The sequence below is a fragment of the Schistocerca nitens genome, chromosome 8 (assembly GCF_023898315.1).
Source record: "Schistocerca nitens isolate TAMUIC-IGC-003100 chromosome 8, iqSchNite1.1, whole genome shotgun sequence".
Taxonomy (NCBI): Eukaryota; Metazoa; Arthropoda; class Insecta; order Orthoptera; family Acrididae; genus Schistocerca; species Schistocerca nitens.
This window is the reverse complement of record NC_064621.1, coordinates 51,964,869-51,972,418: the sequence shown is the minus strand read 5'-3', so window position 1 is coordinate 51,972,418 and position 7,550 is coordinate 51,964,869.

The following is a 7,550-nucleotide window of genomic DNA, read 5'->3' as shown; positions in this document are numbered from 1 at the left end:
CCAAGATAAAAAATTCTTTGAGTCTTGAAAACTGCAAGACAAAGGATTAGAGAATGATTTTCAGAAAGTATATGAAGGTAAGATTAATGTGTAAATTGAAGAAGATCGCAGCTAGATGCATTTGAAAATGACATAGAGTATGTGCTCAAAATGTCAATGAAATCAGGTAGGTTTCAGGACACCATTCGCAAGGAATTGAAAAATGTCAAAGATACAGTCATAGCTAACGTGGGTAAAGCAAAATTCTATTGTGAAACTGGAACACATGTGAAAAAATTAGGAGTATCAGAAGTAACTGAGTCAATAATGTAAGGTATCTGGCCTGAAATGTATAATTTCAAGATGTAGGTAGGAAATCCACCAAAAGTAGAGGAAATATTGCAAGTACAACAAGGTCCTGTATGAACTGACAAGTGCACACACACACACACACACACACAGATATATATATATATATATATATATATATATATATATATATATATAGGAAAGTTTATAACATCGTCCTAGAAATAAATTAAAATACCTAAATGCAATCCCCCAGTTCTAACCAAAGTTTTGGGGTGGTTTCCCCTGGTTATCCAATGTACACAAGAATTGGAAACATGTCCTAAATATTCCCAATTGGGGTTGTGTCCGTCCCCCTCCCAGCCTACTGGGACATTTGCCTTAAAAGAACCACAACTCTGTAATGACTCACATCTCAAACTGTTCAATCCGATTCTTGAAGTAAGGAATAAAAAGTGAAAAGGAAAGAAACACTGTTGATGATGAACAGTATGGAAGCCAATATTTTACAGCATTGGCAGCTTTACTGAGTCATAGATAGAAAGCATGAAATGCTATTATTTCTAGTTACTTTCATAAATTACTTCCAAGGTGTAACGCCTAAAAACTGGAAAGACGATATTTGTCAGAGGCTACATAAGGAGATGTCGCATTTTGGCCAACAGAAGCACCTCAGACATATCACGAATTCGAAGTACAGTTGAGTAGTAGGGCAACAAGGACATCAGTGCACATTGCTGGTAGCCTATGTCAGGGGCAAGTATACGGTCAGGGGCAAACATATTGTTCTCTTTTGTGTGATAGGTACCTAACCTATTGTTCTGCTAGAAGGATTAAGACCCCCTGAGGATAATCCACACTTCTGATTGAAAGTTTATGACTGCCTGCAATAATCCACCCTTTTGATTGACAGGTCCCTAGCCTATTGTTCCCCTACCCCTTCCTCCTCCTCCCTCTCCACCTCCTCCTCCCCATGTCTCAGGGAACTCGCCAACACAAGTACACGTTTGATATCAATTTTATTGACTAATTAATTAAATTAGTCAATCACTAAAATCCACAGGGCAGAAAAGCCCTCAGCCCTCCCCATCCCCTCCTGGAATTTTGCAGGAAAAAGACTGAGTTGATCCGTCATTTGGAAAGAATTCGATTGCAGTTTATGGCATATTGTTTAAACAACTTAGACAATGTGTGGAATATTGTTTATTAATTATACCAATGCATGGAATATAATTTGTTTATTTAGTTAATGAATTTGTCAGGAAATCGATTGCAGTGTATGGAATATTGTTTAAGCAATTTAGACAGTGTGTGGAATATTGTTTATTTAAACAATTTACGTGATTCAAGGCCATCTTTGGAATATAGTTTATTTACTAAGTTAAAGAATTTGTCTGGAAATTGACTGCAGTCTATGAAGTCCTTTTTATCTAAACAATTTAGAGGATACAGGATTGTGTACGGAATATAGTTTATTTAATGAATTTGCCAAGAAATCGATTACAGCATGGAACATTTAAACAATTGTGGTGCTTTTTTATTCTGATCGCTCTTGGAAACTCTGAGTAGGCTTACTTTATATCTGCTGCTGGAGACAGATATGTTAATGCTCTTATTTTCCTCACTTTTCCAAGCACACTGGTGTCTAAGCACAGACGGGAAATTCGGAACAATTGCATACCTACCTATAAGTTAATGACATACTTCGAAACCCATCCTCACTTTCCGCAGACGGGAAAATTACTAGAATATCAGCAGCAAACTATTTTGTACAGATCGAGAAACATACAGCAGTCATATTTACACTTACAGTTAAACCCTGCGAAAGTGCTTTACAGATCATGAATGGAATGAAGTGTGGTATAATAGCCACCGTTTGAGGTCTCCCATACATGTCTCTATCGGCAATGCACCGCAACGAAGGTCAAAACCTCCTAATGTCCTAATTACAGATGACGTTACTAAATACCACCGACCACGGACCACATATTGGCCTCCTCTGATCCCAAACACAGCATCAAGTGGCGCCATTCTGTTGATCAGGAATTTCCAAACTAGCTTTCCGTCCCTGTCGTTCTCCAGAGGCCACTCCCTGATTGTCTGTGTGAACCAATGTCACGAAACATGGAGACTGAGGTTTGCGTCTCTCCTCAGAATACGATGTTCCTATTGGCTAATGCTGGAGACAACAGGAGAGCTGATACAATTTCGATATCAAAAATAGAGTGAAATAAATAATTTACACTAACCTTTCAAATTAATTGTTTATCAATTTACAACAGTAAAATAGATCACTTAAAACACTCACCTCCACCTTATAATGATCCTTCTTCGGAATAAAACATATTTTCAACGTTTGAGTATCACACACAAACATTATGCAAATCAAATAACGAAATTTCCACCACAAATAGATTGTAGCACTAAATACATCAGAAGTATTGTATGCATCAACGTTTGAGATCACAAACACACTCCTCCACCACAACATTCCACTAAACATACCTGGCAAAAGAAAAATCCTATCGATCACACAAATTAGCAATTGCGAGGCACACACCATACACTGTCTACAGCGTAGCCCCCATCTGCACCGGCCAAGAGAGAGACCCATACTCAAACACATGTGTGCGTGCAATACAACTATTGGAAATGCGATAGTGTTCTGAAAAGTACTATAGGATTCCTAAATTGGTTCTTTCTGCTACATTTTGAAGGATGGAAGGGAGGTTCTACTGCATTATAGAATAGAGACAACAGCAAATACCACTGCAAGACACAGTCCACTGCAATGTATTGAGAAGCACTAAACATGAAACCCCTAAACGACGATCCATGCCGTAGAAATAATCTGTAATGGCTAGATGTCAGAAACAGCTGAAAACATTCAAACATACTGCATGCTCCTATCCCGAGGTCCACATGCAGTGTGCCTGTCCCCATGTACACTGTCAGCAATGACGTGAAGACATCAGTGAAAATTTCCACAGTAGCCACAGTAGTGGACATGTATGTATGCACGCATGGACTGTGCCCAGCCATGGAGTGGTAGGAATTCTGATGTTATCAATACCTCCAGCGCAAATGTTCATCATTTTGAACCTTCTCTCACATAACACACACACATCTGCTTCTGTCGCTGTCACCAGGGAACGTTAGCGACAGCCCTGGACACTGCACAAGCCCCGCCCATTTACCACCCTCCACATCAACACACCGAGTAGTGAATAGGTATGATCTTTGGTCGTTGTACCATGTAGCGCATCGATATGATCTTTGGTCGTCGTCTGGCATCGTTCTGAACATGCTACATTTGCTTGCTCTTCCAGATGGGTTGGAATGACATTGACGAAATTATTTACAAATGTTTAACAACAGACAGCTCTAAATCTCTCAAACACTAAAGAAGAACTCAAAGTAATCTCGTGTCTGCAATAACCAAGCAGTCACAAGAGTACACATGTAATAATTCACCCATTACACATGAAAATACTAACGAGGTAAGACATATATATAAATGTCTAACTGCTTGCATTACGCATTTCTACATTATCTCACTCTTATATTCTTTAATTTTGATGAGGTAATCAGAAACAAATCAAGACATTGATTTTTTCTTGTTTATGCACAACATTGACTTTATACAATCGAGATAATAGACTGCATCCTTGGCATTACTACCAATAAATATTCCCCAACAGAATTTCTTATACGAAGTGAGTTGATGGTAATTGGAGCTCACTGCAGTTAACAAATATCAGATTTTTTTATATACTGCAGACGAAAGCCCATGAAATAAAAAAGGCAGTATGGATACCAATTTTATTTTTGTTTCTTATTGATGATTTTTCAACTCGCATATTCAATATACATATTTCTATTTCTTTAATAATACGCTCTTTTCACAATGGTACCAGAAAAACTGAATTTCGTACTAATTACTGATTTTCCCCTTTGTTTTTATGACTGGCATATCTGTGATACTAGCAACTTTGATGTTGGAACATGCAGCAGACCATGGGTGAGGCTTAGCATATGGATAGGTGTAGAGGGGGGTGAATGGGCCGGACCTGTGCAATGTCCGGGGCTGTCGCTAACGTTACGTCGCTCACCCAGCATACCCAGCATACTGGTCACTTCACCAGCGCTCACTGCCACAGGCAAGATCTGGCAGGTGCATTCTTTGCACACGTCAGAGGCCTAGTTAATCCGCTACTTTCGGTTGCCGACTCCTCATGACTGCTCTTGCAGGCAGCTGTGGTGCACCGAGAAAACAAACAGCTGCAGCTTGGACGTATGCAGTAGTGCTGAACAATCCCACTCCCACATCGACCCACCAGTTTTAAAAATCTACTTTATCCAATCCGAGTCAACGATATTGTTGACCATACGCCTCGAATTGCTCATGCGAAATGTATATTCCTCCCGTTTATACGAGTTATTTTCGAAGATAGAAGAAATCGACAATGCACGCGTTTTCACGTCGCTAAAGTATAGTTGCCTGTGAAAATCCCGTACAGGACTATGGGATAGACTATATTCCCTCTAAGTATTCTTTCACCAAGTAGAAAAATATCTTTCCTTATCTGTCACGTCATGCATCACAGGACTAGAATATTAAATTCATTTTTGGCTCATGACGGAGTGCTAAGATCTACCACTGTCACAGGATGCCCCACGCTTTCGAACTCGCTTAAGGTAACCAAATGTCTCGCCACATACGAAGTCTCGTAAGATAACACCACAGAGAAGTTGTGACAATCGCTTTATAAATTCGGTAACATATCTGCTTTTATTACGACAGTTCTCTCTCCCTGTATATGTGAACGACTGAAATATCGTTAAAAGATATCGCCGCAACGAAAAAAACACCAAGTGACGAACCATATCCGTGATGCCTTAGCCATGGCCTACACCCACCACGTGGCATGTTGCTGATATCAAATCGACAGCCTAATTAATTAAATTGATCATGAGAGTCATTTTGCATGGCGAGTAATTTTTCTTTTACACTCACCAGGTAGTTCATTTGGGAATCCCTGGAGGGAAGACGATGTTCTTTTCGGGGAACACTATTGAGAATAGACATTTGAAGCTGACCACAGAAGGATTCTACCGCCGGCAACGTACGTAAGGGCCGCACTATTAAAAACATGATGACAACGACTATGTTACTGTCACCCTGCATAAAAAAGGGGTCTTGGTCCTACAGGCACACGCTAGTCGCTGATAGTATAACGCTGTCTGGTAGAAATTGTCAGAGATTTGGAATCAACTCTCTCCATTCAGCCACATACTTGTGTTGGACGCTATGGAGACGTCTTATAATGATTACAGCCACTGGCGTGTAACATTCGTGCCACTCTCATTTCTCGAAACCAGTCACCTTTTTCGAACCTCTCATCGTTATTCTGTACCATCTAACAGAAAATTAGGAAGACTCCACATCATACAGGCACTGCAGTCCAAAGCAGATCTGTGTCCCTCAGGGTCCATTCAAGTGTATTACCCAAACATGCTATCATCGTTATTCTGTACCATCCAGCAGAGAAAGATTACGAACTATAAAAGCTCTGCTAACTTCGTCTGACACAGAACTCGATAAGATTTTTGCCGCATCTCTCTCTTCTGATACATTGAAAACAAATACCGTCTGCGTGTCAGCGTCGAGAGTATGCGGGGATTCTATTAAATATACAGGTATTGATCTATTGGAGCAGGTGGCCAGTGATCGAAATCGCTTGCACAGACTACTGTAAAGTTTCATCGCCTGTACTGTAGGCGAACCATATCCCACGGACTATCAGTTGCAGGAGATGGTCCCTGTTTTGTTGTTTGAAACGTAGTATTTTTCTGCTGTAATTCCCTTTGTACACTGTCATACATTTTGATTTCTGCCACGACTTAGAGGTCTGTGTCAGGTTCTAAACTGACATTAACACGGTTCACTCCATTGTCTCTCACAGAAAAACTAGATGTCGCACGGTGTAAATCATGCTGCTGCTACCACAACACATACACTGGATGATTTTAAATACAAGACATTCACAACATGTGGAAACTAGAAGAGTTTTGTGGCTTTGTAGGGCACTTCCAAACTGCTATCTGAAGGTGATTGACGGCCTCTGTGTTTAAATTCATTTTTCACAGTGACGGAATAGCTGGTGGCTCAGTGTTCTGTTTCGACTGATTCCTCGTATTGTAGTCATGTATGTGATGACTTTTTCGATGCTAGGCAGCCCTGGAAGGTGTTACCCCTCTACAAAGCCTCTTTTTCCATCTCAAACAAGCGATCTCTGTCAATTATTATGTGGTAATCAACAGCATACCAGTGAACGGATGGGATGGAAAAGACACCATCGATGTACTATAACAAGCATCACAGTTCATAGCAATTTTGTCGTAATTTCAACACCAATCAATGTTGCGGCAACATGCTTCCCAATTTCTGTATCATTGCTAAACCTCCCCTCCTCTACTTTGTGAGTACCATTGCGTATGTAGACAGATGGCTGTGCAGTACACCTATTCATTGTTAATTCTCGAACATATACATCAAAGTATACCAGACAACGATCTACTTGTTCTAGCACTTCGAGCATAGTGAGTAATTTACGATCTTTCTCTATGCAGATGGGAGTCACAGGGCGTTCTCGCATTCTTAAGATAAAATTAGAAACTGAAAGATCTCCTCGCATTGTCTTTTACGAACCCTCCCTCCAGTTCTGTCACCGATTTAATCTGCAGCTGGCAAGAAGTAGGCCACTACATTCCACGTCTCGTGAAGCAATAGAGCGAGCCGAGTCCATAACTGCTGTTCTGCACTCATCCAAGAGCACGAGACTTCTCCAGATGCTCGCATGTCGAAGAGGTTAGCACCCCTTATCGGAGTATAATAATGGATATGACAGTGTTGGGATGTAATAGCAGATGGTTAAGAAGAAGAAGAAGAAACAGGTAATTTTTATACATGATGGAGGTCCAGGCGGACGGAGTTTGAAGCATTTTACGTAAATCAACTGCGTTATTAATTCTAAAGCATTTTCTAGTGTCTGGGATCAGTACCAAGAAGATACTGGTAAGAGAGAACACAAACAAGCGCATTCCTAAGGCTACATGGCTCTGCACTTCAAACAGGCTATGATGTTAGAGCAGTGCAGTTTCCGACACATTAGTCACGTGGAATGCAACACAGTTAATATTCCAAAGTAAGAAATATATTTCCGGCGCATGCCATACATTTCCTCTGCAGGTTTCTCTAC